Source organism: Euphorbia lathyris, chromosome 1, assembly GCF_963576675.1.
Source record: "Euphorbia lathyris chromosome 1, ddEupLath1.1, whole genome shotgun sequence".
NCBI lineage: Eukaryota > Viridiplantae > Streptophyta > Magnoliopsida > Malpighiales > Euphorbiaceae > Euphorbia > Euphorbia lathyris.
Genome location: NC_088910.1, coordinates 112,997,327 through 113,004,824, shown reverse-complemented (window position 1 = coordinate 113,004,824; position 7,498 = coordinate 112,997,327). Strand labels below are relative to the sequence as shown.

Genomic DNA, 7,498 nt, shown 5'->3' with positions numbered 1-7,498 from the left:
ATATGTTACAAAATAATGTAACATTTTATGGGTTACCTAACGAAAATCCTAACACCCATTTAACAAATTTCTTTGAAATTTGTGACACTTTTAAAATTCCAGATGTGACTGCAGAAGCAATCAAACTTCGCCTCTTTCCTTTCACTTTGAAGGATAGAGCTAAAGAATGGTTAACTTCTATGCCAGCCGCAACTTTTGCCACTTGGGAATAATTAGCCCAGGCGTTTTTATCAAAAAAATTTCCTTTAGCAAAAACCGCAAGAGTCATTAAAGAGTTAACATCTTTTTCTCAAAATGATAATGAAACTCTTTATGAGGCTTAGGAACGTTTTAAAGAACTTCAACGTTTATGCCCACACCACCAATTGCCCGCTGAACTTTTAATGCAAACATTTTATAATGGACTAAATCCTACAACTAGAGGTTCATTGGACGCTATGTCTGGAGGGTTATTCATGAAGAAAACATCTGCCCAAGCAAGAGAACTTTTGGAGGAAATGGCAATTAACAGCAGTATGTGGCCCGCGGAACGTGGACACATACCAGTAGTGAAACCATCATCCTCAGCAACATCATCAGTTAAAGGTATAGTGAATCTTGATCCAGTAGCGATGTTGCAAGCCTAGTTTTCTGCCTTATCGCACAAAATTGATAGGTTTATGGCACCATGTGATCCTAATGGTAAGCCAATCCAAACGGATGTGGATTACGAAGGTATGAGTGAAATTGAACAGGTAAATTTTGTCTAAGGGCAAAACCAAAATAATAACCCTTATTCCAATACATATAATCCTGGATGGAGAAATCATCCTAACTTTAACTGGAGAGATAATAATAATAATGCTAATGCTAATCAAAATCGTACTGCTAATTATCAAAATCAATCAAGAGATACGATTAGCACTTTATCTTCTAAAATCGACAAATTTATTGATGCTATGAGCGGAAAAATAAGTAATCACGACGATGGTTTTAAACGGATCGAGAATAAATTCGATCAGCTTATTAAAAACCAATCATCTAGCATCCATAATTTGGAGGTTCAAATTGGACAACTCGCTAAATCAATTCCATCCCGCAAAGAGGGAAGTCTTCCAAACCATACGGAAGAAAATCTGAAAGAGCATGTTAAGGCTATCACTCTTCGTTCAGGGAAAAATTACTTAGGTCCGGAAATGCCCGGAAATTCGATTTTATCTGGAACTGATTTACCAAAGCCCAAAGAAGATAAATTAAATCAAAAAGATGCACCAATTGACTCTAGTACAAAAACTTTTGTACCCAAACCACATTTTCCACACAAAGTCCGCAATAAGGACTATGACAAACAACTTTTAACATTTTTAGACAAACTTAAAAATTTGCATATTAATTTGAAGTTTATGGATGCGATTACGCAAATTCCCAATTATGGTAAATTCCTCAAAGATTTAATTTCAAAGAAAATCAGTTGGGAAGGAATTTCATCCATTTCACTAACTGAAGATTGTAGTTCGATTGTGTCAAGCAATTTGCCCACTAAACTCAAAGATCCCAGATGTTTTACCATTCCGTGTAAATTGGGAGATATTGAATTCCCAAGTTGTCTTTGTGATTTAGGAGCAAGCATTAACTTGATGCCATTATCTATTTTTAATAAGTTAGGCTTAGAAGAAGATATCAAACGTACCAATATGGTTTTGCAATTAGCGGATCAAACCACTAAAAGACCATACGGTATAATCGAGGATGTTTTAGTTAAAGTTGACAAATTTATTTTTCCTACCGATTTCGTTATTTTAGATTTTGCTTATGACGTTAATTGTCCACTAATCTTTGGTAGACCATTCATGAACACGGGACGTGCTCTAGTTGATGTGTCGGAAGGGAAAGTAGTTTTACGAATAGGAGATGATAAGATTGAGTTTGATATGAATCAAGCGATGAAATATCCTATGGAAGATTTCGCTTGTATGAAACTTGATTTAATTGAAGAATGTGTAAATGACATTGTTCAAAAAGAAGAAATAATAGAACCTATAATGAGTGAGGAACTAGAAGATAAGGACCCAGAACCTTTGATTCGAGAAGATGGACCAGTTCCGCCTTCGATTATAGTTCCACCTAAATTAGAACTTAAAGAATTACCAAGTCATTTGAGGTACGCTTTCTTAGGCGAAGGCGATTCTCTACCTATAATTATCTCTAACAAGTTAACACAGGTTCAAGAAGAGAAATTGAAAGAAGTTGTTAGAAATAGGATAGGAAGTATGGGTTGGCAAATTTCAGACTTAAAAGGTATTAATCCGAGTATTGTAATGCATAGAATTCACTTAGAAGAAGATAAGCCACCTAAAGCGGATAGGCAAAGACGCCTAAATCCGAATATGAAAGAAGTAGTCAAAAATGAGATTACTAAACTTCTGGACAATGGAATCATCTACCCTATTTCGGATAGTGAAGAAGGTGAATTAATACCTACACGAACCACCACTGGTTGGAGAGTTTGTATAGATTATAGAAATCTAAATAAAGCAACTAGGAAATATCATTTTCCTCTTCCTTTCATTGATCAAATGATCGAAAGGATAGCTGGTCATGCTTTCTACTATTTTCTAGATGGTTACTCCGGATTCTTTCAAATATACATTTACCCGGATGACCAAGATAAAACAACCTTCACATGTCCTTATGGAACATTTGCATATAGGAGAATGCCCTTTGGTCTATGTAACGCACCTGCAACATTTCAACGTTGTATGACTGCGATTTTTAATGATTTCATTGAAGATATCATGGAAGTTTTTATGGATGATTTTTCAGTTTATGGAGATTCTTTTGATTCGTGCCTAAAAAACTTGGATAAAGTGTTGTCTAGGTGTGAAGAAACAAATTTGGTATTAAACTGGGAAAAATGTCATTTCATGGTTGACGAAGGAATTGTTTTAGGTCACAAAATATCTGAAAAATGATTAGAATTGGATAGAGCAAAAACTTCAGTAATAGAAAAATTACCCCCTCCAACTACTGTTAAGGGAGTAAGATCATTTTTAGGACATGCCGGTTTTTACAGAAGATTTATTAAGAATTTTTTTTGTAATTTCCAAACCACTCACTAATCTACTCATGAAAGATTCAACCTTTGATTTTAATGAAGATTGCGTTAAAGCTTTCGAAACATTGAAAACAGCTTTAGTCAGTGCACCTATTATTGCTAAACCCGATTGGGATTTACCCTTTGAAATAATGTGTGATGCAAGTGATTTAGCTGTCGGATGTGTTTTAGGTCAAAGGAAGGATAAGAAACTTCATGTCATTTATTATGCAAGTCACACACTGTCCGGTGCACAATTAAACTACACCACAACTGAGAAAGAAATGTTAGCTGTAGTTTTTGCATGTGATAAGTTTAGGTCATACTTGTTAGGTTCGAAAGTTATTATTTATACTGATCATGCAGCATTAAGATATTTATTTGCTAAAAATGATGCAAAACCACGTCTCATTAGATGGGTTTTATTGTTACAAGAATTTGATATAGAGATTAAAGACAAAAAGGGAGTAGAAAACCTTGTCGCTGATCATCTATCGAGACTTGAAGATGAAAACGGTCCTATAGGTGAAACTAACGGTATACGAGATGATTTCCCTGATGAACATCTCTATCAAATGAAAAGTGTCATGCCACCATGGTATGCGGATATTGCAAATTATCCTGCAGCCAATATTGTTCCGGAAGGATTAACTTTCCAACAAAAGAAGAAATTTTTCTTCGACATTAAACGGTATTTTTGGGAAGATCCTTTTTTGTTTAAGACTTGTGGTGACGGGATAATTAGGAGATGCGTTGGTGAAAATGAATATGAATCCATAATATCGGAATGCCATTCTAGCTCTTATGGAGGACATAATGGAGTTAGCAAGACAGTAGCTAGAATATTTGAATGTGGTTTCTTTTGGCCTACGATGTTTAAAGACGTCCGTTCATTTATTACTCGTTGTGATAAGTGCCAAAGAACAGGAAATCTAGGAAGAAAAGATGAGATGCCCCTCACAACCATATTAGAAGTTGAAGTCTTCGACATGTGGGGAATAGATTTCATGGGACCTTTTCCCCCTTCTTTTGGTAAAACTTACATATTAGTTGCCGTTGATTATGTTTCAAAGTGGGTTGAGGCAATTGCAACCCCGACGAACGATTCTAAAGTTGTCGTTAGTTTTCTTGACGATATATTTTGTAGATTTGGTTGTCCAAGAGTCATCGTTAGTGATGGCGGTACCCATTTTATAAACAGAAGTTTTGAAACGCTTATGAAAAAATATGGAGTACGCCACCGCGTATCAACGCCATACCATCCTCAGTCAAATGGTCAGGCGGAGATATCAAATAGAGAACTCAAATGGATTCTAGAGAAAACAGTTTCATTTTCAAGAAAAGATTGGTCTTGTAAACTAAATAATGCGTTATGGGCATACCGTACTGCATTTAAAACACCAATAGGAATGACTCCATACCGCTTAGTGTATGGGAAGGAACATTTGCCAGTCGAATTAGAATATAAAGCCTATTGGGCTATTAGGGAACTTAACTTTGATTTACGACAAGCAGGTAAAAAACGTTTGCTCGATTTAAACGAGTTAGATGAGTTACGCCATCTATCTTACGAAAATGCAAAGATTTATAAAGAAAAAGTTAAAAAATGGCATGATGCCAAAATTAAAGTCAAACACTTTAATGTTGGGGATAAAGTGTTGTTATTTAATTCACGACTTCGTTTATTTCCAGGAAAACTTAAGTCCAGATGGATAGGACCGTATTTAGTCGTCAAAACATTCGATTATGGTTCTTTAGAACTGGAAGGTCCTAACGGAGTTCGTTTCAAAGTTAATGGTAATCGATGTAAAATCTATTACGAAGATATTTCACAAATAGGAATTGAATTCGTAACAAGATTATCTGACCTATAAATCACTCAGTTTTTCTCACACAGTTTATTTTGTTTTATTTCTTTTTATATTTTTGTTCATTTTTATTTTTATTTTTTTTCTATTATTTTATTTTATTTTATTTTTCCAAATGCCATTTTTATGATTAGATGACTTTATGTTATGATTTAAATGCATAAAATATGTTTATTTCATGATTTTAGATTTGATTTTAGGAAATTAGAATGAAATTGAAGTTTCAGACAATTCTCTGCCGAGAATTTGGAATTCTCAGCCGAGAATCCTATGTTTCAGAGTTTTCCAAATAGGTTAGGTTTTTTTTGAACTTACCGAGAATAATTAATTCTCTACCGTGAATCATAAAATGGGTTACGACGCCTGATTTTCGCAAGGAAATCAGCGTGTCGCGACCGAGAATTTGGAATTCTCGGTCGCGACACGCGTTATTCCTGCTCTATCAGGCCTGAATCATCCTAAACCTTCAAACGAACCCTTTGTCAAACGAAACCTTAAGTTTCTTCATTTCCGAAGGGTGTAATTTTATACCTTTTCGCATTAAAACAACACCTCTTTTCATCCTAAAATCTTATAAATTAGTGCTAAAGGATTCAAGTTCTGTTACAGATCTTTTTCATCTTTGTCAGATTTCTGATTTTCTTCAAACACCGTTTTTCATTAAGTAACAGAAACTTTGTTTCTTTAATTCTACACTATGCCTACCAAATACAAACCTTCAAAGCACAATGCTGCCTCAAGCAACAAACGCCCGGATTTATCCAAACGATATGGGGCGCCTTTTCCTATCTTCAATCACGATGAAGGTAGGCGTTACTGGAGGCTCCGCTACAAATTCTTCACTGGAATGTTGTATATGGATGATTTTCTGAACACTCAACTTGGCATTAGCAATGACATGAGTCGCTATTTGGAACGTTTAGGGTGGACAAAATTCGCCAAAATGCGATTTCCAATAATAGGCGACTGGATACTCGAATTCTTTTGTACCGTTCGTTTTGTAAATAAACGGCGGGTACGTCTCAGTTTTCGTCGAGATGGCGAAATCTTCACTTTCGGCTATCCCGAGTTGCATGCTTGGTTTGGTTTTCCTCTGAAGGATACCATCAAACGTCATCCTGGAAAAGACATGACGTCCATGGATATTTGGAGAATGCTTACCGGTTTTTGGCGTTTCAATCCTAGACTCGCCTATAATCATTCCTTTCACTCCAGTTCCATGCTGTATTTGCACAAATTTTTGTGTCACAGTTTATTCGGTTGCACATTTAGTAGTGTGGTCCGTGACACAGATCTTTATGTTCTTGGAGATATATTCCAGGAAAATGCAGTGGATTCTTCAAAGATTCTGATGGAGGGTCTTGTCGCCGCTTCTTGATCCAAGGATAAAAAGATTGGGTTCGGCAATATAATCTGTGGAATAATTCTAGGTTCCAAGGGTACCATTGATGTTCCTTGGATTGATGATGAATTCTTCCCGACGATAGACTATGAGTTTTTAGAGTTCGAAGGACTCGTAAAACGTGTCTTTCGTGCAGGCCCGTATTTTCTTTCTGCACCGGAACGTCAAGCTTTCGTGCAGTTAAAAATCGACCGTTATAGGGCCACCGAAATCCCGCTTGATAGGGATGAATATGTAGAGTAGTTTAGGTTTTTCATTTTAATTTGTATATATTTTTCTTATTTTTGTTGTAATTTATTTGTTTGTTTTTAATTTTGTACATATATGATTCAATTAATAAATTCACTTTGTTCAATATATTTCATCTTTGTTCATTTATTTTCTAATAGTTGCAAATATTGGTTACATGACAATAATTAAATGTTTAGATTAGTCTACAAATATTTCTTATTTAAAAACACATAATCCTGTTTCACTAACTTAATTCATTAAGTTTAATACATTAGGATTTACCAATTCATTCGATTGATTACTTTCATGTATTCAATATATATTTAAATGCACTTAATATGCACTTAACATGGTTCTTTTAACTTGTATGCATAAATAAGCATTTAAGTTTCATTAATTCTATATTTATCACCATTTAATTCCAATTAATAAAGTTAAACCTTTGGTTTTCCTTGCAATTAATGACATTTATTTTTAGTTTTTGAGTACATGGACAGTTTTTATTAAGTTCAGGACCCAATTCCTCAACAAAATTGCACAAACCAAGTCATTAGGCACCATTATAGCCATTTTTGACCAATTCTCTACCGAGAATTAATAATTCTCGGTATGAGCAGCAAAAACGGACCGAATTCAGAGATAAAAATTCTCTAAAATTCGCGTGCCGCGACCGCGGCTTTGCCATTCGCGGTCGCGACACGCGATTTATAGGCCCTTTTAATTCCGATTTTTGACACAATTTTTGCCTATTCCTATTCCTATTCTACCTTTACATCTACCTAATACCCCTTATATAAACCTACCTCTTACACAAACCTCACATCACCTCTCTTTTTACCCAATCCCTTACTCCAAACTCTTCCCCATAAACCAACTTTTACTCTTCCCAATTTATTCATTCACATTCCTATACTCTTTTCCATT

The 7,498-nt window shown here is 35.1% G+C and overlaps 1 non-coding gene across 1 annotated transcript; it reads right to left on the bottom strand.

Annotated features, from left to right (window-relative positions):
• Nucleotides 1-260: 260 nt before the first annotated feature.
• LOC136216088 (small nucleolar RNA R71) lies at nt 261-367 on the bottom strand. The gene has a single exon (XR_010683081.1). It is a non-coding gene; the product is annotated as a small nucleolar RNA R71 (small nucleolar RNA).
• Between the last annotated feature and the right edge of the window lie 7,131 nt (nt 368-7,498).